This window comes from Phoenix dactylifera, unplaced genomic scaffold, assembly GCF_009389715.1.
Source record: "Phoenix dactylifera cultivar Barhee BC4 unplaced genomic scaffold, palm_55x_up_171113_PBpolish2nd_filt_p 000455F, whole genome shotgun sequence".
Classification (NCBI taxonomy): domain Eukaryota; kingdom Viridiplantae; phylum Streptophyta; class Magnoliopsida; order Arecales; family Arecaceae; genus Phoenix; species Phoenix dactylifera.
In genome coordinates, this window is record NW_024067885.1 from 135,379 (window position 1) to 158,795 (window position 23,417).

Consider the following 23,417-nt stretch of genomic DNA (forward strand, 5'->3'; position numbering starts at 1 on the left):
ATAATACATGCATGTTTGTGCATGTTACTTTATGATTGGATTGGTCTATTAGTAGAGGTTCAAATAGTCGGATGAGACCGAATCATGAGTGGCCTCAACCTAATCCGGTTATTTATTCGGATTCTAATATCGGACCCAGACCTAATCCAATACAAGATCAGGTCTGACCGGGTTGTATCCATGGCTAAAATTTCTGACCCAACAAGTCGTTTAAGTCGGATCGGGTCCATATATAACCCAACCACAATTCAAAAAATTTAGGTCCAAGTTGGGTCCGGGTTGGGTCTAGGTGAGGTCCGAATCAAGATTGGGTCGAATCTCTATAGTTGGTTTCTTTTGTAATAAGTGAAACTATAAAAAGCAGGTTATGTAAGACCATATAAATGAAAATGCCTAAGCATCAAAGATTGATGTCATTTTAAATTAACCTAATAATAATAGACTCAACCTTGTTAGCTATAAAAAAAATTTTCTATTCATATATGCAATACTTCTTTTTTTTTTTTTGTAGAAAAAAATTACACCTAGGCTAATCTTTTTTACTCAGCAGTAAAATCTTCTATATTTATTAGAATACATCTACTGCTATTTTTCTAAATATATTACTAGAAAAGCATGTATTGGCCAAGATGAGGAATATAGTTTTGATAATGACACATGACAAAGTTCAAGGACTCATCATGAATCTACTTTTTCTACATGGCAAAATTATACTCTATTTTGCCTTTATTAGTGTGAACTTGTTTATTTAGGAAATAGTATTTTCATTTAATGTAATCAATCTTAGCCTTAATGTAAAATTCATGCCATTCGACAACATACAAAAGACAATCTCTTCCATTTCTCTCGTCCTCAAACACAAGAATAGATTAGAGGAATAGAGAGTTAAAAAAACCTTTAAGCACCCCGCGGGCTCTAACGGTGTACCGGATTTGGATCAGGTCGTAGGGTAGAAAACCCAAATTTTTTCCAAAAAATAAATAAGTCGCATTGAGTCAGAATTTAGTAAACCCAAATCCGATCTGAAAACTAGAACGGGTTCAATTTTAAAACCCAACCCAGTCCCACAAGTTCTTTAAATTGGGTCGGATTGGGTCTAGGTGGGTTGTGTCGGATCATAGGTCAACTCCGACCTATATACAACCTTATCCATCAGCATAGGTTGGTCCAACAAATTATACTCTTTTTTGCAAATGTTTGTGCTTATTGGCTTGTGATTGGATGGGTCCACAGCTGAGTTGGTGGACATGGTCCAACCAATAATTTCTGTGAGGAATGGAGGACTTTAGGGTTAGTTTGGGCAATGACTCGCGCCCGTTGATCAAGCCAGCTTATTTGTGCCGGCCCCGGCCGGGAGATGTGGAGGTGATGTGATGGGGAAGTTCGTTCATTTAATTATTTCTACTTGCTATTTTATTTGGAGTATGTGAACTTTACTCGTTCGATGTATGAGTTTTGTCTGCGTGAAGGGACGAGAAAGCAAACGCCGTTGTGCATAGCTTGCTACAAACATGAGAAGTCTCTCCCTTGAAACCGAAAAAAAATTTAAAAAAAGGTTCTATGCTTTGTGGTCCCAGCATGGGTGAATGTGATGTTTCCTTCTAAAAATTGGAAGCTCTTGAGGAAAGCATTGAGGCTTAGTGTAAGCCATACCTTTTGTTCTTTGTGAAAATGGTTTGTATATGTTTGTGTACACATTAAGTTTGCATCCAACTAGTTTCCAACTTGCTTTCTTTCTTCACCATAAGACAGAAGGGACAAGGGGAACCCAAAAATTAGAAGTAAAAAAAAAGGAAAAAAAGTAGCATAGTTCTACTCTTTTTTTTATCAGTCTACAAATGCAAATCAGCTGATATAGCATTCTTCTACTTGTTTGAACCTAGTAAGGTTGTATTAACCAAACCCTAGAATTAACTAGATTAAATATTGAGTTGGAATCGCGCAAGCATTTTTCCACAAAAAAGATGTCTTCTACACCGGTAATACGTTTAATTCAAACTCGGAGCATAACTTTTTGATCTGTTTTGTTAAATTTATCCTATACATCAAGGCCCTTCTTTGTTACGCTAAGTCCTTTTAGAAAACCAAATGAGCATTCCATTATAATATGGTGAAACATGGTTTCTTGCTTGATTAATCTATCATAGACATGAGAGCTTATTTTAAAATTCGCTTAAAAGCAAGATTGATCCTTGAAATGTGATAACTCATCCAATAAATTATTTGACATGTGGCTCAAAGTCTTCTTACGTGGTAATCACCTAAAGTACAAACTTTCTTTCTACTTCATGGGCTAATTCGTAATGAGTTAACTGAAACCTGACAATTTTCCATTTTGTTAATTAAATACTTTTGTCTCCAAACTTTGAAGAGGAAATTGGAATAATGTACTTGAATTGTTATAGTACTGCCTTGGTAATAGTATAGAGAATAATTGTTGATGGTTGGTTATGTTTAGAGAGAATCATCGCATATTGTTAAAAGTTGATCTAAAGTGACTTACAACATGATGCCCTTAAAATATGCTTTAAGATTTTACATTCCCGAAACACTAACTAACATAGAGGAGGTACCTAATAGTACATATTCAAGTTTGCTCAAAAAGATTAGAGATACAAGGCTATAACATAGAACAACAGACCGAAGCTATTGAACTAAGCTAAAAATTTAGATATTATCTTAGGCATGATGCCTTGTCATCTATCCTGACAAGCCATAGAAGGAAGCGATCGTATCCCAATATCAATGACTTTTCAACATTTTGCCAAATTAACATTGTTCTATTATATAAATGATTTCATTTACAAGTAGCATAAAATATACGCTTCCTTTTACCTTACAATTTTTGTTTTCATGTAATTTTAGGTACCTAGGTTCATCAAGTCAAGAGAACCTGAACAAAACATTTTGCTCGCTTACCAAACCTAGCATAATTCAATTTAATCAAAAACTATCCAACAACCCCCAAAAAAAAATGTTCCAGTAGACCCTTATTAATTCATTATTCATATCACCAAATGTCCGACCTAACATCAAATTTTATCTATAGTTCAAATAATTAATTTTAGCTTGAAATCTTATTACTTTGTCCCCTCTCCAACCTCTTTCCCTCCCCGCCGGAATTCAGACCTAATCCACCTACCTCCTGTAATAGGATACCTCATTGATGAACTAGTCAAAATTTATCTACAAGCAAAATATAATTTCATGGAGTTGCGGCCATCAACTGAATCATTATAATTCAAGCTGATGATGCTCATGCGTATGACCCTTGTCAAGTGTTAACTCGAGTATAACTAAAATATACGCGCACTTAGGCCAAATTAAGAAAGAATTAAATAGCAGGATCTAAATAATCTTCTAGCGATAACATGCGCTTTCCTTCCAAACATCTACTTTTAATTTTTCAATCTCAAAGATAAATTGCTGCCATAATTGTAGAGATTTATTTTTTTTGCTAAAACAGGTATGTCATACAATACGAGTACGGATATATTCAACAATATTAGAAAATAACATATCATGGAGTATCCAAAGTAACTCTTCCTCCTCAGCCCATAGGATGCCCTTAGAGTGGCTGGCCACATAAGCAACCACCCAGTCCACAGCCTCGTTAGCCTCTTTGAATATATGCTTGACCTGAAAGGCTACTTCATCTCTCACCATCGTCTAGATGTCTCGAAGCAGGATGACTTGCCCTGCCACCGCTCAGACCCTCTTGGATCCAAAAAAAAAAAATATTCTCACAGAGAACTTTTTCTACCCAAAATTAACACAAATAAGTACTACTCGCTTGCACTCTAGGAAGTTAGAAATATCTGTAAGATCTTGTGCAGTCTTGCCAGCTACTTGTAACAAGGCAAAAAAATAATTCATTAAAAAAAAAATTATTAAAGAAAAAAAATATATATATCTGTTCGACTTCAATGGCATCGCCAACCACTTCTTCTTGTCCCAAGTCATAATTTGGATAACCAGTACCATATCAATTATCAAAGACTGCGTCAAATAAGATACCAAGACTATGTCAAATAAGATGCGAGCTGAAGGTTCTAATAGATCGGTATGAAATTAAACCATGCTTCACGCACCCACCTTTCTTTTTCTCTGCGGAAACATTAACAATTTCAGCCACTCGCCAACTTCATATTGGAAAGCCTTTAAAAAGGCCAAGATTGGGGCATTTTGATATGATAAACGACCACCTAATAACGTGTAGTGGAGAGCTCATGGGCCTTGATTTTAGGTAGGACCATGGTGGCATGAGCTGTATACCAATGTTGGCCGGATGGACGATTAGACCCAAACTTCCCACCTGACCCTGGCCAGTTGGGTTGGACTGGCTTACGGAACTCATATTGCTAAGATTTAGAAATTTCCTCCCACCGTCAAATTGACTGACAGTAACCAAACAGTCGCTCTTGACATGCTTATTGCTACTGTCCTCGAGGATCCCAATGCTGAAAACTTAGGCCTGCGTAGCATAGTTTATTGCTACTGTGTTTTGATTCTGGGTGAAGAGGAAAATTAGAGCCACCGGTGCACCATCAATGATCAGCATCACAAGGTCAAAGGTTTGATTTAGAGGGGGTAAAACAAAAGAAATAAATGTGGAACCTGCCAAAGACGTAGTCTCCCTTCCAACCACCATTTGCAGCCACCTCCAGTTTCAATCATTTTACCCATAGTTTAAAGATCCCAATTCCCCATTCAAAATGGTGCCGCAAGCAGCTGACCATGGATGCCAAATTGGATACGTAATTGGAAATAAAAGCCTCGGACCAAACTGAGATCTCAATTCTCTACCAGCTTGTAACAGTTTTTTTTTTTTTTTTTTTTGGGTAGAAACGGCTACTCATTTCATATATGTCTAACGTGAGTACAACCTGCCGGATCACGAAATTAACAAAGACGAAGGAGGAGCGTCTGAAGCAGACGTCCACAAAAATCTCCGAAATGCCGGGCGACAAAGGAGACGACCCAGTTCACTGCCCTATTCGCCTCCCTAAACACGTGTGATGCCTGAAAGTCGCCCATCATCTGAGCCATTCTGCGAGACTCTTGGATAAGGGGGTGACCATCACCATACCTGTTTGCCCCCCGGATCCAGTCGGTCACCATAAATGAGTCCTTCTCGAGGAACACCCGCTCGACACCCAGTACTCACCTGGCATAGGATAAACCCTCTCAGGCTGCCCGCAGCTCTGCCCTGACTACTGTAACCCCTAGCGTGCGCTGCCCTCTTGCAGTTAGCATCCGACCGTGGTGATCCTTGATCACAAAACCAACCCCTCCAATCACACCATCCACTGACCTATTGCCGTCGAAGTTTATTTTGAGATAGCCAAGGGGTGGGGGTACCCAAGAAACAAGAGCAAACTGGGGCGCTGAAACAGTGTAAAGAGTACTCCAGGTGTCCCTAGCCATCCTCGAAGAAAATACAACGGCAACCTTAATGACCTCCCTCGCATGTCGCGACGCTCTATCCACCACCATCCTCGGAGACGACCACCTCCCCTCAAACAAGCCAACATTCCTGTCCAACCAAATGTGGTAGGACAGGTACACCATAAAAATCCCAGCCTCACAGATCTAGGGCTCTGCATGGAATCTCTCAGCACATGAGTCAGGGCCTGTACAGTCACCACCGAGGCAGGTTGTCACGCCCCCGGCCCGAGATTGCGAGCCGGGGGTCGCGCCAACCGCCGCACACCCGTAGGAAACTCTCCTCACGAACATGTAAGGCATCTTAACCAAACATCTCAATTATATAAATCTAAAATAATTTAACTGAATGAATGCACTCTTATTCCATCAACTAACTCAAGTCATAAGGTATCACAGTTCTAAATACACAGCGGAACAATAATTTACCAACATGCAGAAACCTAGTTATTAAAATAACAAAAACCTTGCAATGTCCAGCAATCATAATAAATGTCCAAGATAATAGATCAACTTAAATAACCCTAATCTAAGATAACTTGTGCTACAATCCTTCTAGTTGCTCTCCCATTTTAGAACCTCAATAGACTAGTTCTCGGAATCTGTAAAACAACAAAAAATTGTATAATGAGCTAAACAGCCCAGTAAGTAATGAACACTTTAGCTAGATAAATCAGGCAATAATATGTAGAAAATAAATATATATGCAGTTCCAAGGTACAAGTCCAATATTTCTTAAATTTTTAAGATTCTTTTCATGATTTTCGAGATTCTTTCATATATTCAATTTATCTTGTGGATCCTGAACTATGACCACATGTTCTCTGTGGCAGGGTCATCAACACCGACTAATCTTCTTGCGGTGAGTCTTTCAGGTCAGTCAATTGCCAATGTATCTGCACCCATTGGCGGAGTCCTCAACATAGCCAGATCGAAGTTCAATTAGTTCTCTATTTCATATTTCAGTCATGAAAACATGCAGTGTCAAAATCAAATATCGTTCATATCTTAATTTCTTTCAATTTATCAGATTCAACTCAACAGCCATAAACTATGACCACATATTCCTTGTGGTAGGGTCATATCACCGACTAATCTTCTTCCAGTACCAATGTATTAGCCCCCATTGGCAGGGTCCTCAACATAGCCCGACTACGAGTCTGAATCTATTTCAAGTTATTATCTTTTCTTACATTATGTTCAGTGTTCCAGACCGAAAGGCACAATGTTAGAGCAATTAAATACAATTCAAATCAGAAGCAAAAACATTCAATCAGAGTCATACAATATTCTAAAAATATACATATAATCCATGCATCAAATTCGAAATCACGAATAATTCGATTCGTAAAACATATATATATAGTTTGCCGATAAATCTAGAAAAGAGGTTACATCACTTACCTTGCGAATGCGATCCACAACAAATCCAATTAATTCCGAAAATCCCTCGCAGAACCTAATATTCAAAAATCATATTCTTCTTTTAAAATTCATTACAATATATGTATACAAAGACTTACATTTTAATATCCTCCCATGGCTGACCCTGTAGAAGTACCTAGCACCCCGAGTTCGGATTCATACCCGTAAACCACCCCCTCTCTCTATTCATTTTTTTCCTTCTTCTTTCCATTGTCTTTTTCTTCTTTTTTCTTCTTCTCTAGAAACTTCTCCCGACTTGTTTCTTCCTTCCCCTTCGGCAAAACAGGGGATCCGTGACCCCCCTGCCCCCTTCTTCTTCCCTCTCGATCGAGCCCAAGGGCGGCCGCGGTGGCCAACTCTGACCATGGCAGGAGGTGGCAGAGCAAGCCCGGCCACCCCCGGCAGCTGGCGACAGCGAACAAGGCCAGCGGTGGAGCACTCGGCCGACCGATTTTTGGACCCAAGTTTCCGGCGATTGGCCGGTTCCAAAACCTTAACACATCATGGCTAATCACCAAGAGAGGAGGAGAAGGCTTTACCTCAGCCTCGACGAAAGTTCGGCGGCTTTCTTCCTCTCTGACGGTCAGGAAGAAGAAGACCCCCGTACCGAAGAAGACCGACCCAATGGCCCTCTCTCTCTCTTTCGGTGGCAACACAAAGAAGAAGGAAGAAGCTCCAACCCAAGGGAAACTCGGGCACGATGGCTACCTCGGGTGGCCTCAAAGGAAGGAGGAAGAAGCCCTAAAAACAGGGCTTCCTTCTTCTGCGGGCAATCACGATGAATTTGCTTCTTCATTTGCCCTCACGTGCGACACACGTGAGGCTGAAAGGCTTGGGTCTCACACAGGTAGTGGGATAGGTGACCTCCGCCATGTCTCTCGGGCCCTAAGGCACTGTAGAAGAACATGCTCGATGGTCTCCTCGATATCCGCACATGCCTCACAACACTGAGATACCCGCATGCCACGTCGGGCTAGCAAGCTCTTGGTCGGAAGGTAGCCCCAAGCCACCTTCCAGATGAAGAGTGCCACACGTGGGGAATCCATAGCTTCCATATCCAACCACCTGCAATCTATTGAGCTGACTCCCTGCTGAACAGGGCGTGAAGATCTCTAGCTCGCACCCGCAACTGTCTGGTCGGCTTCCATACAAGCCTGTCTGACTCCCCCCCGGTAGGGATTGGCAGAGTCAAGACCAACTCCGCTAGCTGCTCCCCAAAGGCCTCTCGAATCAACTCCACTCTCCATCGGTCCCCCTCTGAGTCCAGTAAATTGCTAACCCTGCAACCTGCTAATCTCGCTGAGTCCACCATGGTTGGCATGCGATAAGTCGGCCACTCAGTCACCTAGCTGTCCTCCAGCATATCGATAGATCGACCATTCCCAATGGCCTATCTGATCTCCAGAAGCACCACCATAGCCCTAGCACACATCTCCCTCCAAACTGGAGAGTGGTGACGTCTAGCTCGCACCCCAGGTACCAAAGCTCCATACTTGGCTCTCATAAGTGACGACCACATACTATCGGGCTCAAGCACAAATCTAACTACATGTCGCGCCGCTAAAGCCTCCCGTCTTGCCACCAAGGACTGCACCTCCGGAGCTGATCGGTTGACACACCACCTCCCAAGCCACCAAGTAGGCGCCACCTCTATCACTAATCCTCCCCCAAATAAAATTCCTGAAAAGCTGCTTAAGGGACCTCAGGGCCGCCACCAGAATGATAGCGTTGGATAGTAGATAGATAGAAACCAAAGTGAGAACTGATCGAACCAGAGTGATCCTACCCATCATAGAAAGTGTATGCATCTGCCAACCTTTTAATCTGTGCCTGATGCTGAGCTCAAAGGAGGTGCAGTTCCTAATCCGCAGCCGCTGGCTGGAAAGTGGGATCCCCAAGTATGTCATCGTACCCTCCTGCACTCCCACCCTCAGGATCTCCAAAATAGAGTGCTTCAGCGCCACTCTAGTCTTCGGACTGAACATAATAGCTGACTTGGTCAAATTGACTGCTGTCCCGATACTGCGCAGTAATCTCGAAGAATTTGACCTATAACTTGGGCCACCTGCCGAGACGACCTGGCTAGAAGCAAACAATCATCAGCGAAAAGCAAGTGGAAAATCGTGGGGGCCCGCCACCGATTTATAGGCCTCCAACTCCTGATTGGCCACTGCCTGCCGTAGAGATCTAGACAATGCATCACACAGATGATGAACAGCAGCAGAGAAAGCGGGCATCCCTGGCGTAACCCCCCTAACAACATAAAGAACCGGGATGGTGTGCCATTCACCGGAAGAGCAAAAGAAGGAGCGCGAATGCAGCCCATGGCCCACCTAAACTACATCTCATGAAAACCAAACCCCTGTAAAGATTGTAGCACAAAGTCCTATCGCATCCTGTCGTAGGCCCTCTCCATGTCAAGCTTGATCCCCATCAAGCTTCTCCTCATCAGAGCCCTACCAAGATCAAACATAAACTCCTGAGCAATAAGTACATTGTCAGATATACTCCGCCCCTCTAAAAAAGCCCCATGCTCCGGACTGATAAGCCTAGGAAGAACACCTCTCAACCTGACGGCAAGAATCTTCGCCATAACCTTGTACATAGTTGTACAAAGGCTAATCGGACGAAAATAACTCGGCTCTGTGGCATTCTGCCGCTTCGGTATCAAGGTGATGAAGGTCCTCTGCCAATCAGCCGCCATCACTACCGTGCTGAAAAATAATTGTATGGCTGCCGTCACATCTCGTCCCACTATCATCCAATATCTTTGAAAGAATACAGGTGGAAAACCATCCAACCTTGGGGCCTCATGCCCCCCAAGGGACCACACCGCCTCTATAATCTCCCTCTCCACAGCCGGCCTGATCAATGCTGCAATCTCTTCCTCGGATACCCCAACCAAAGGCGGCCTTGTGCCCCCGTAGTCTGCTTTGTCCACCTGGCCCTGAAAAACTCATCATAATCCTCTGAATCATAGCTGGATCCTCTGACGGCTGCCCATCCTCACCCCTGATAACTCTGATCTCGTTCTGATGCCTCCTGATCATTATCGCCTGGTGGAAAAATTTAGTGTTTCTATCCCCCTCCACAATCCACTGTACTCTCGATTTCTGTCTCCAAAATATCTCCTGCTGTCTAAGGAGGGCATCATGCAGTGCCAATAGTGATCTAAGCTCCCCCACCTCCTCATCCGGCAGACCCCCCCCGAGCCTCCTGAGCCTGTATCCTAGCGATGGCCTCCTCTGACTCCTCAATCCTCCTGAAAATGTCTCCCACCTCCTCTTGATTCTACCTCCTCAGCCGCCTCCTCGTCAACTCCAATATGCAGGACACCCGATACATAGCATCTCCCCTGACTGGTGCGCTCCATGCCTCCCTCACCATCTTCTATGATCGCGGATAACATAGCCACAACTTCTCAAATCTAAAGGTTGGGTGCACTGGGATATATGCATCTGTACTCACCAATAAAGGGTTGTGATCAGATGCAATCCTGGGCAAGTGTCTCACACTATGATCTGGGAAACTCTGAACCCACCCAGCTGTCGCACAAGCTCTATCAAGTCTCTCCCAAACTCTAGCCATGCCTTGCTGATTGTTTCACCATGTAAACCTAGAGCCCAAGAACCCCAGGTCTATCAGTCTATTTGTTGTCAAAAAATCCTGAAACTCCTTAATCTTCCTCTCATAAGAGAAAGGCTTCCCCTCATCTTCTCCTGAGGATCAACAATACAGTTGAAATCACCAGCCAATATCATAGGGTAGCCCTGACCAATCAACTGCGATGCCTTTTTTCATAATATCCGTCTCTCCCTGAAATCAGTACTAGCATACACCGCAGCAAAGACCCAAGGATCTCTACTGCCGCCCGAGATCACCATGATCACCTCTTGCTTACACACATGGAAGATGTCCAATCTACAAGATCCCTGCTTCCAAGTAACAATAATGCCACCTGACAACCCATGAAACTCTATAGCATAGAATCCCCACGACCTAGGGACCGCTCTTCTAGCCTTCTGTAGGCCCCTCCCCGATAGCCGGGTTTCAACCAACACACATATATCCAAACTATACTGTTGCACAATCCTCCGAAAGGCCGGGGCAAAGGAAGGCTTCCCCGCACCCCGGCAATTCCATAGGAGAACCTTCATTGATCAGCCATGGAGGTATTACAACCCACTACCCCGGCGTTGCAATCATGAAACACTGTGATGCAAAAATAAAACTGCTCTCCCAAGTGCAGGAGAATCGCACAAGTAGTATAACTCGGAAGTCCGAGGTCGATTCCTCAGGGAACGATTTATGGATTATTAGCGTAATTTTTAGATGTAATTTTTAGTTGATCTTCAGAAATTAAAAGCAGAGAATAATATGTGATTAAACAACGTTCAAGAATATAGAGAAGGCTAGGGATCTGGATTCCCCCTTAATAATATTGTGGAGTGATTGATTAAAACCCCATTTGATTTTGATGAGCTCAAAGCATTTGAGTATATCTTGTGATTACTAATGAATTCAATTGAGTGTTTCAGTGAAAATCCTGTCCAAGTGTTCCTAGACTTGGTTCATAGTATTTTGGATAAGTTAAGAAGTCTGCATGAACCAATGTCTGAGACTCGAGTCGACTCCCGAGTATCACGAGTCGACTCCAAGCGTATCAAGTTCACTGGCACGAGCTCGAGTCGACTCCAGATCAGTACGAGTCGACTCCGACTGAGAACAGACAGAAGGACAGAAAGCTTCAACTCAGAAACTGTCAACGAGTCGACTCCCGAAGTGCGTGAGTCGACTCCAATGTTCAACGAGTCGACTCCAGGGTAGTAAGAGTCGACTCCAAGAGAAACACAAAGAAAAGTCAGAGAGCAGTTTTCGGGTCTGAGATTCGAGTCGACTCCAGTGGAACGCGAGTCGACTCCGATGGTTGGCAGATCGACTCCAAAGAAGGTAAGAGTCGACTCTCAGAGGAACACAAAGAAAAAGTCAGAGAACGATTTTCGGACTCTGAGATTCGAGTCGACTCCCGCAGTACGCGAGTCGACTCCGAGACTGAGCGACCATCAACAGACAGAAGACCATGTTACTGCCTCTGAGATTCGAGTCGACTCACAGACAGCTCGAGTCGACTCCGAGACAAGCTTCACGTCAAAAGGCAGAAGACCAACTTTCGAAAACTGAGAGCCGAGTCGACTCCAAGGAAGTTCGAGTCGACTCCAAGAATGGATGAGCCAAAAGACAGAGAATCGGGAGTTCGGGCTCTGAGATTCGAGTCGACTCCCAGGACAGTCGAGTCGACTCGAGTGGACAAAATTCAAATTTGGATCCACGGACTTCAGTGGATGAGCCGACTCCAAAATTGCCACGTCAGTTCCAGAAGTTGGCGAGTCGACTCCAGGTCAAGACGAGTCGACTCCCAGTCAAGACTGCAACTTTAATTCAAATTTGGAATAGTTGCCGAGTCGACTCCGGAAAAGCGTGAGTCGACTCCTGCTACAGCCGAGTCGACTCCTGATCGCGCGAGTCGACTCCAACCCACCAACGGTCATATTGTCAGGCTGCGCAGAGTGTGCAGAACGGCCAGAAAAAGCAGAGTAACGGCTAGTTTCCATGGGGGTTGGCTTAAATAGCCACAGAGTACTGTAGCAAGGCAGAGGATAGACATTCCACTCCAAGCATTCAAGTTTTCAAGCTCTCCAAGTGCTCTTAAACGAAAAAGGGGAGATCTGCATTTACTGCTCCAACAACTTCTTCCCAACAATCAAAGCTTCCTCCTCCTGCATTCAAGTCGACCACTCTTTCAAGAGGAGACCGGAGTTCCAGAAGCCATACCTCTTCACCAGCTTAAAAGCGTTTGAGGGCTTCTAACTCCTTTACGATTATATTGTTTTAAATCTGCTTTTTGAGAAGCTATTTTCTGTTTTCTTCTATCTCTTGTATTTACTTGATTCAATCGGGGGATTGAATCAAGGGGTTTAAGGTTGGTTGGTGAGCCAAGTTAAAACCAACGTGTGTAAGGGTTTGATTGTGAGCCCGGGAAAACAATCGGGGTTTGGTTCTAGTCGGTGAGCCTGGAAAAACCGACCGAGTTCGTTGTGAGCTTGTAAAACAACAAGTTTGGTTGTGAGCTTGCAAAACAACCGGCTGTAATCCAAGGGGGTTATAGTGAAATTCCCAAGTGAGACTTAGGGAGTGGACATAGGAGCAAGGGTTAGCTCCGAACCACTATAAAACTTTGTGTTTGTAGTGCATTGTCTCTCATCTTCTTCCCCGGACACTACTCACAGCACTTAGCTTTAATTAAACAACTCGCTATAGCTTTAAATTAATCATCCACAAAGTTTTAAATATTCAAGTTAATTTAAAAACCCAATTCACCCCCCCTCTTGGGTTGTCTATCTGGGCAACAAGTGGTATCAGAGCCAAAAACTCTTCCACTCAAGAGTTAAAAGATCAAAATGACAACCCCATTTGGATCTTCTCACATTGAGGGTCAGTCCACCCAAAGACCCCCTTTCTTCAATGGATCTGACTACTCATACTGGAAGGCTAGAATGAGAATATTCATCCAAGCCCAAGACTATGAGATGTGGTCCATTGTAGTAAATGGGCCCTACATCCCATCCATATACGTAGATGGTGTTAAGGTACCTAAACTAGAAATGGACTGGGATGAACATGACATGAGGAAGGCACAATTAAACTCTAAAGCAATGAATGTCTTCTATTGTGCCTTAGACCGTAATGAATTCAATAGGGTCTCTACTTGCAATTCTGCAAAAGAGATTTGGGACAGACTTGAAGTGACCCATGAGGGCACGAATCAAGTGAAAGAGTCCAAAATAAATATTTTGGTTCATAAATATGAACTATTTAAAATGGACTCTAACGAAACAATTACATGCATGTTCACTAGGTTTACTGATATTGTCAATGGCCTAAAAAGCCTTGGCAAGAACTATACTAACAGTGAACTTGTCAGGAAAATCCTTCGGTGTCTACCAAGGTCGTGGGAAGCTAAAGTGACGGCAATCCAAGAAGCTAAAGACTTGAACAAGCTTCCACTTGAAGAGCTCCTTGGATCCCTTATGACGCATGAGCTTACCATGAAACAACACAACGAGGAAGAGTCCTCCCATAAGAAAAAGGTAATAGCTTTAAAATCTACTTCTTCTAACAAGGACTTGTCTTGCAGCAGCAGCAGTGAAGAAGAAGAAGATGAGGGAGATGGTGGTGAGGCTCTTCTTGTGCGCAAGTTCAAGAAATTCATCAACCACAAGAAGTCCTATCATCAAAGGAGAGGCCCCTCAAATTCCTACCGCAAGGACAAAGGTAAGGAAAGGGAAAGTGAGGGGATCGGGTGCTATGAGTGCAAAAAGCCGGGACACATCCGAGCTGAGTGTCCCTTACTAAAGAAGAGCAGCAAGTACAAGAAGAAGAAGAAAGCCCTTGTCACCACCCTATCGGACTCCGACGCATCATCCTCATCATCGGATGAAGAACAAGAAGAGAAGGCCAATTTTTGTTTCATGGCCAACGAAAATGAGGTAACTTCTGATACGCACTATGATTTTTCCTTTGATGAACTTTATGATGCGTTTAACGAACTAATGATTGAATATAAGGATGTTAATGTTAAAAACAGGGAACTAAAAGTAACTAACCAAACTTATATCCGTAAGTATGATTCTTTAATTAAGGATAAAGATGCTATTACCAAAGAAAATCTAGAACTTAAGACAAGCAACCAACTCTTAATTAAGAAAACTAGTACCTTAACTAAAGATAATGAAAAACTAACTAAGGAACTTTCAGAACTCAAAAACCATAAACAAGTCTTAAACAAGGATCTAACAAAAGAACTAAATGATCTAAAAGCCGAAAATCAAACATTAACTAAAGAACTTAACAAATACAAACCCTTAGTTGAAAAATTCACATATAGTTCTAAAAAGTTAAACATGATACTTAACAGTCAACGAGCCGTATTTAATAAAGCGGGTTTAGGGTATAAACCGAAAAATAAACAAAAACTTCTTAGTAACTTCTTTGTCAAAGCTGGGAAAAATAAAACTAAGAAAATGATCTGTTTTTGTTGTGGAAATATAGGACATAAGGCAAATGCATGTGACTATAGGAAAAGGAAAACTAAAAGAAAGATTAAAAGGGTATGAGTTCCAAAAGGAACCAACTTGACTAACCATGAAGGACCCAAGAAAACTTGGGTACCTAAGATGACATGATTTGCTTGTGTAGGAGTGTCTTGCAGCCAAGGTCAACAAAAATTGCTGGTATTTGGATAGTGGCTGCTCAAGGCACATGACGGGTGATAAAGACCAATTTTTTACCCTTGAAGCTAAGAAGGGAGGTGCTGTGACGTTTGGAGACAACAACCAAGGTCACATCATTGGTATTGGTAAAGTTCAAATCACCCCTTCTACTTTTATAGATAATGTCAGATATGTTGATGGTCTTAAGCATAACTTATTAAGCATCAGTCAATTATGTGATAAAGGATATGATGTTATGTTTAAACCATCACTATGTATTATAACAAATCCTAATGATAATAGCTTAGTTTTTAAAGGGATTAGACGTGGAAATGTATATGTTGCAGACCTAGAAGATCTTGCAAAACATAACCAATGTCTAGTTGTAAATGAAACTAAAGATAATGATGCTAGTTGGTTATGGCACCGTAAGTTAGGTCATGCAAGCATGGACACAATAACTAAATTAGTTAAAAGAGACTCCGTGATAGGTTTGCCAAAATTAAAATTTGAAAAGAACAAAATATGTGAAGCATGTCAATTTGGCAAACAATCTAGGAACTCCTTTAAATCCATAAAATGTGTCTCTACCTCTAGGCCTCTAGAATTATTACACATGGACCTATTTGGTCCAACTAGAACAACAAGTCTAGGTGGAAATAAATATGGTCTTGTTATAGTAGATGATTACTCTAGGTACACATGGGTCATGTTCCTAGTACATAAGGATCAAGCATTTTCTATGTTTAAAAAATTTCATAAGGAAGTAACAAATGCTAGAGAGTCTTCAGTCATAGCCATTAGAAGTGACCATGGTACCGAATTCGAAAATCAATTATTTGACGAATTTTGTAGTAAAAAGGGGATAACCCATAATTTTTCTGCACCTAGGACACCACAACAAAATGGAGTTGTGGAAAGGAAGAATAGAACTCTAGAGGAAATGGCTAGAACGATGTTATGTGAAAGTAACCTCCCTAAGTACTTTTGGGGAGAAGCCATTAATACTTCTTGCCATATATTAAATAGAGTTTTATTAAGACCCATTATAAAGAAAACACCTTATGAACTGTGGAAAAACAGAAAACCAAAAGTTAACTATTTTCATGTTTTTGGATGTAGGTGTTTTGTACATAATAATGGAAAAGATAATCTAGAAAAATTTGATCCTAAATCTGATGAAGGAATATTCCTAGGTTATTCTACAACTAGTAAAGCCTATAGAATCTTTAATAAAAGAACCCTAGTTATAGAAGAATCTACACATGTTGTTTTTGATGACTCTAGTGACATCTCATCTAGTAAGAAGGTTAATTTTGATGATGATATTGAAATACTTGAAGAAAAGATAGATGAGATGGGATTACAAGATGATAATCAAAAGTTGATTGAAGGAGAATCGTCAAACCAAGAGCCTATAGTGGATCATGGGCTAGCTAAAGCTTGGAGGTATGCTCACGGGCATCCTAAGGAACTAATTCTAGATGATCCATCACAACCGGTTAGGACTAGAGCATCCCTTAGGAATTTGAATAATCATCTAGCTTTTGTTTCACACTTTGAGCCCAAACATATAGAAGAAGCCGAAAATGATGTAAATTGGATAAATGCAATGCAAGAAGAACTAAATCAATTTACTAGAAACAAGGTTTGGGATCTAGTGGAGAGACCTTCTGAATATCCAATTATAGGTACTAAATGGATATATAAAAATAAGCTAGATGAAAATGGAATGGTTATAAGGAATAAGGCTAGACTAGTAGCAAAGGGTTATAATCAAGAAGAAGGCATAGATTTTGATGAAACCTTTGCTCCCGTAGCTAGACTTGAGGCAATTAGACTTCTATTAGCATATGCATGCTCTAAGGACTTCAAACTATATCAAATGGATGTAAAGAGTGCTTTTCTAAATGGGTTTATTAATGAGGAGGTGTATGTAGAACAACCTCCTGGTTTTGAAAATCATCAATACCCTAATCATGTGTATAAACTGAACAAAGCACTTTATGGACTAAAACAAGCACCTAGAGCATGGTATGAGAGACTTAGTAAATTCCTATTAGAACATGAATTCTCTAGGGAAAATGTAGATACAACATTATTTCTGAAAAAGAAAAATAAGGATATGTTATTAGTACAGATTTATGTTGATGATATCATTTTCGGTGCTACTAACAATCGCCTCTGCGAGGAATTTGCTGATTTGATGCAGAGTGAGTTTGAGATGAGCATGATGGGAGAGCTGAACTACTTCCTCGGGCTTCAAATCAAACAATCTGAAGGAGGCATCTCCATTAATCAAGCAAAATATATCAAGGAGATGCTCAAGAAGTTTGATATGGAGGGAAACAAGTCAATCAGCACCCCCATGAGCTCATCATGCAAATTAGACCAAGATGAATCAGGTAAATCTGTAGATCAAAAACTTTATAGAGGTATGATAGGTTCTTTACTGTATCTTACTGCAAGTAGGCCTGATATTATGTTTAGTGTGTGCATGTGTGCTAGATATCAGGCTAATCCTAAAGAATCACACCTAGCTGCAGTTAAGAGAATCTTTAAATACTTAATTAGAACTAAGAACATAGGGCTGTGGTACTCTAAAGAATCTAGCCTAACCTTAATAGGGTACACAGATTCAGACTTCGCTGGATGTAAGCTGGATAGAAAAAGTACCAGCGGGTCCTGTCAATTTCTAGGAGAAAACCTAATCTCATGGTTTAGCAAGAAACAAAACTCGGTTGCGTTATCCACTGCAGAAGCTGAATATATTGCAGCCGGGAGTTGTTGTGCTCAAATCTTATGGATTAAACAACAATTAGAAGATTATGGCATTAAACAAGATAAAATCTCCATTAATTGTGATAACACAAGTGCCATAAATCTCACTAAAAATCCAATTCAACACTCAAGAACTAAACACATTGAGATAAGACATCACTTCATAAGAGATCATGTATTGAATGGTGATGTGTCACTCCAATTTGTGTGTACTGATAATCAATTAGCAGACATTTTTACAAAACCCCTAAGTGAAGAGAGGTTTAGTGTGCTTAGAAGGGGATTAGGAGTGATTGATCCATCCTAGTGGGAATTGTTCACTAGATTAATTGATTTTGATGATTAGAATGAGGTTAAAATAGAGTTTCTATACAGTGATCATCAAATCAGTCCTTAATTAGCTGATTTTTCCTCATTTGGCACGATTATGACATGGTTTTTAGGTGCGTGCCAAGGTTAGAGACGACTCGAGTAAGTTTCAGAGCCGGCTCCTAAGGGGGAGTCGACTCGCACATTTGCGGGAGTCGACTCGCAAAGTTGGCAGCTGAGGGGGAGTCGACTCGCACAATGTCGGGAGTCGACTCGAAGTCTACATGCGCTAACAGAGAGTCGACTCGCGCATATTCTGGAGTCGACTCGAGGTCGAGTCGACTCGCGACTCAGGGGAGTCGACTCGCAGTCGGGATCCGACTTTTTAACCCTAGGATTGTCGTTTCGCAAACACTTTTCCTCAAGCCGCCACTGTTCACAAAGCCCTAGAGCCGACTCCTAGGTCATCCCCGATCGTCTCCAAGCCCTTTTCCCGTTGATTCTTCGCCGGACATTGAGTTTCCGTCCGTTCCTAGGTCATTTCCGGTCCGTCCCGAGCTTCCTCTGTCGGTCCTTCACCGTCCTCTAGGTATTTTTCTTCCCGTTTAGGTCAAGATGCCTCGTAAGACCGTCGTTAGGAAGAGGTCCCGTCCCGAGGCAGGTCCCGAGCGGCGCTCCAAGGCGCGGCACGATCCCGCGAGGCAACCACCTCCGAATCGTTCCCCGCCTAGGGTGGTTCTCGTTAGGCCGTTGGCCGGGAAGGCCGTCACCTCCGGGAGGTTTGTCGATTTCGACTATCTCTCCCGGGAGGGGTTCACCATAGGCGATAGGCTTAGAGCCCAGGGCCTAGAGTACTTCCTCACCTTGGACCTTCCCACCTATCCTGGCCTAGTTCAAGAGTTTTATAGTACCGTCCATCGGGGAGATGGAGGTATCGAGGGCACGGTAGTAGGTGTCCCGTTGCGTGTCACAGAGGACCTCATTGCCCATATCCTTCACCTTCCATTAGTAGGGGTGGCTCCCGCACACCCTGAGGATAGAGTTGCGGCCCTTACGGTCGTCTTAGGGCATCCACCTCAGTCCCCCCTAGATGAGGTATCTGCTAGCTCACTTCCTATTGAAGTGAGAATCCTTTTGAGCATTCTGTCCAGGTCCATCTTCCCTAAGACAGGGAGATTTGATTTTGTGAATGAGAGGGACTTAGCTATTATGTCTTATATCCTTCAGGACACCCCGATCAACTTTCCAAAGCTCATTTATAGGTATATGTGTGAGCCCCTAGATAGACCTAGGCTCTCACTCCCATACGGGATGTTATTCACTCTTCTTTTTAGGCAGTACGAGATTTCCATTCCTGAGAGGGAACCCTCTCGTGCCTTGCGATGGACTGATCGCTTATGTATGGGGACTATGCACAGGATGGGGTTTCGGAAGAGAGAAGGGATCTGGGTTAGGAAGTCCACTCTCACTGCTCAGACCACCAGACCATCACCCAGTCCTGAGCCAGATTCAGACTACCCAGACCTTCCAGACCATCCAGACCTCCCATCCACTCCTCCTGCTCCTACCACCTCTGCCGGACCTTCCTCCTCAGTTCCACCATCTATGGAGGTCCGTATTGATACAGAGCAGCTCCGGGAGCTGCGGCAGGAGATCGTCCGAGATCTGAAGGACGAGCTGCTTCGGGAGATCCGCGGCTCGGTGCCTGCTCCCTCTTCTGCGCCCACTTCCTCTGCCCTGGTCCCTTCCTTGACAGCCGTGACTGACATGACGGCTCATGTACGGAAAGAGATCTACAATATCCGGAGTTTGGTCCAGGCCCAGTTCCATAGCATGAGTGAGGTCACGAGCTCCACTCGACAGATGCGAGAGGAGATAGGTCGTGACATGCACACCACCACCGAGGGGGCCGAGCGCTTGTCGAATGTACTCATCGACAAGCTGGACGCACTACAGACATCGGTGACTGGACTTCAGGCGTCGGTGACAGAGCTCTCCACTACACATAGCAGAGCCACCACGTCTATTATCACGCAGCTCGGACATGTGACAAATGCAGTCACCCTCCTCATGGAGCAGAGCCGATTGAGAGGAGGAGCACCATCCTCCAGAGGAGGTGCCACATCCTCGAGAGGAGGAGCCACACCCTCCAGAGGAGGAGATGCATCCTCGAGAGGGGGAGCTTCATCCTCGAGGAGGACATAGATGTGTTTGAGTTGTGTTTTGTCTTGCTTTGCTTTACTTATTGTATTCTCACATGTATTTACATTCATATCAATACAATGAGTAGACATTTTATCTTCAATTATGTGCCATTTGATGATTGGTTGTGCCATTGATTGTGTGTGATTACCTCCTTTTTGGTATGATGACAAAAAGGGGGAGAAATATGTATAAAATATGTAAAAAGGGGAGAAATATGAAAAAATGTGTAAAAGAAATCAATGGAAATAAATAAAAAGATAAACTCTTAATAACACACACAAATTTGTTCTAAGTGGATTCGGTACCTCGAGGCTCATTATCTCTCTTTTGGGGCTCCTAATGGAGTAATCTCCAGAATCTATTCAAGGAATATTCGGAGATTAGCTGAATCCTACTCAAGAACAAATTGACAGATTTTTCCTCTAAAAAGATAAAATTCAGTTCAAAAACTTCAAAGCATTAAAAGGAAATTCAGAGAATCAAAACATAGTTGAATGCATATGTTGAGGGGGAGAATCTGAATTTTAATCAAGCTAAATCATTAATGACATATAAGCCGAACAATTGATTGCATAATATGAAGGCTTATATAATTCCAAATGAAAGGGGGAGCTTTAACTCCGAAATTTAATGTTTCACTCCTTTCAAACTTGGATAAATTAAATTATCAGACATTTGAATTCATTTATGGATTTTACTTCATTGTTTTATGAGCAATTCACTTTACATATACTCAAAGTTTTGTCATCATCAAAAAGGGGGAGATTGTGGAGTGATTGATTAAAACCCCATTTGAATTTGATGAGCTCAAAGCATTTGAGTATATCTTGTGATTACTAATGAATTCAATTGAGTGTTTCAGTGAAAATCCTGTCCAAGTGTTCCTAGACTTGGTTCATAGTATTTTGGATAAGTTAAGAAGTCTGCATGAACCAATGTCTGAGACTCGAGTCGACTCCCGAGTATCACGAGTCGACTCCAAGCGTATCAAGTTCACTGGCACGAGCTCGAGTCGACTCCAGATCAGTACGAGTCGACTCCGACTGAGAACAGACAGAAGGACAGAAAGCTTCAACTTAGAAACTGTCAACGAGTCGACTCCCGAAGTGCGTGAGTCGACTCCAATGTTCAACGAGTCGACTACAGGGTAGTAAGAGTCGACTCCAAGAGAAACACAAAGAAAAGTCAGAGAGCAGTTTTCGGGTCTGAGATTCGAGTCGACTCCGGTGGAACGCGAGTCGACTCCGATGGTTGGCAGATCGACTCCAAAGAAGGTAAGAGTCGACTCTCAGAGGAACACAAAGAAAAAGTCAGAGAACGATTTTCGGACTCTGAGATTCGAGTCGACTTCCGCAGTACGCGAGTCGACTCCGAGACTGAGCGACCATCAACAGACAGAAGACCATGTTACTGCCTCTGAGATTCGAGTCGACTCACAGACAGCTCGAGTCGACTCCGAGACAAGCTTCACGTCAAAAGGCAGAAGACCAACTTTCGGAAACTGAGAGCCGAGTCGACTCCAAGGAAGTTCGAGTCGACTCCAAGAATGGATGAGCCAAAAGACAGAGAATCGGGAGTTCGGGCTCTGAGATTCGAGTCGACTTCCAGGACAGTCGAGTCGACTCGAGTGGACAAAATTCAAATTTGGATCCACGGACTTCAGTGGATGAGCCGACTCCAAAATTGCCACGTCAGTTCCAGAAGTTGGCGAGTCGACTCCAGGTCAAGACGAGTCGACTCCCAGTCAAGACTGCAACTTTAATTCAAATTTGGAACAGTTGCCGAGTCGACTCCGGAAAAGCGTGAGTCGACTCCTGCTACAGCCGAGTCGACTCCTGATCGCGCGAGTCGACTCCAACCCACCAACGGTCATATTGTCAGGCTGCGCAGAGTGTGCAGAACGGCCAGAAAAAGCAGAGTAACGGCTAGTTTCCGTGGGGGTTGGCTTAAATAGCCACAGAGGACTGTAGCAAGGCAGGGAACAGATATTCCACTCCAAGCATTCAAGTTTTCAAGCTCTCCAAGTGCTCTTAAACGAAAAAGGGGAGATCTGCATTTACTGCTCCAACAACTTCTTCCGAACAATCAAAGCTTCCTCCTCCTGTATTCAAGTCGACCACTCTTTCAAGAGGAGACCGGAGTTCCAGAAGCCATACCTCTTCACCAGCTTAAAAGCGTTTGAGGGCTTCTAACTCCTTTACGATTATATTGTTTTAAATCTGCTTTTTGAGAAGCTATTTTCTGTTTTCTTCTATCTCTTGTATTTACTTGATTCAATCGGGGGATTGAATCAAGGGGTTTAAGGTTGGTTGGTGAGCCAAGTTAAAACCAACGTGTGTAAGGGTTTGATTGTGAGCCCGGAAAAACAGTCGGGGTTTGGTTCTAGTCGGTGAGCCTGGGAAAACCGACCGAGTTCGTTGTGAGCTTGTAAAACAACAAGTTTGGTTGTGAGCTTGCAAAACAACCGGCTGTAATCCAAGGGGGTTATAGTGAAATTCCCAAGTGAGACTTAGGGAGTGGACGTAGGAGCAAGGGTTAGCTCCGAACCACTATAAAACTTTGTGTTTGTAGTGCATTGTCTCTCATCTTCTTCCCCGGACACTACTCACAGCACTTAGCTTTAATTAAACAACTTGCTATAGCTTTAAATTAATCATCCACAAAGTTTTAAATATTCAAGTTAATTTAAAAACCCAATTCACCCCCCCCCCTCTTGGGTTGTCTATCTGGGCAACAAATATTATTTTCAACAATTAAATTCTGCGATTCTTGATTAAGGATTAATTAGATAGAATAGTTCTAAGCATGGGATATATACTTTGAAAACATGAATTCAACATTCAAGTATTTATCGTGCCGGTTACGTCTACGACAAATCAAAAATCGAAACAATCCATGCATCAATAAATATAAACCTGTTGCCCAGAGATGGTCACCCAAGAGGGGGGTGAATTGGGTGTTTTAAAACTTTTCGCCTAATTA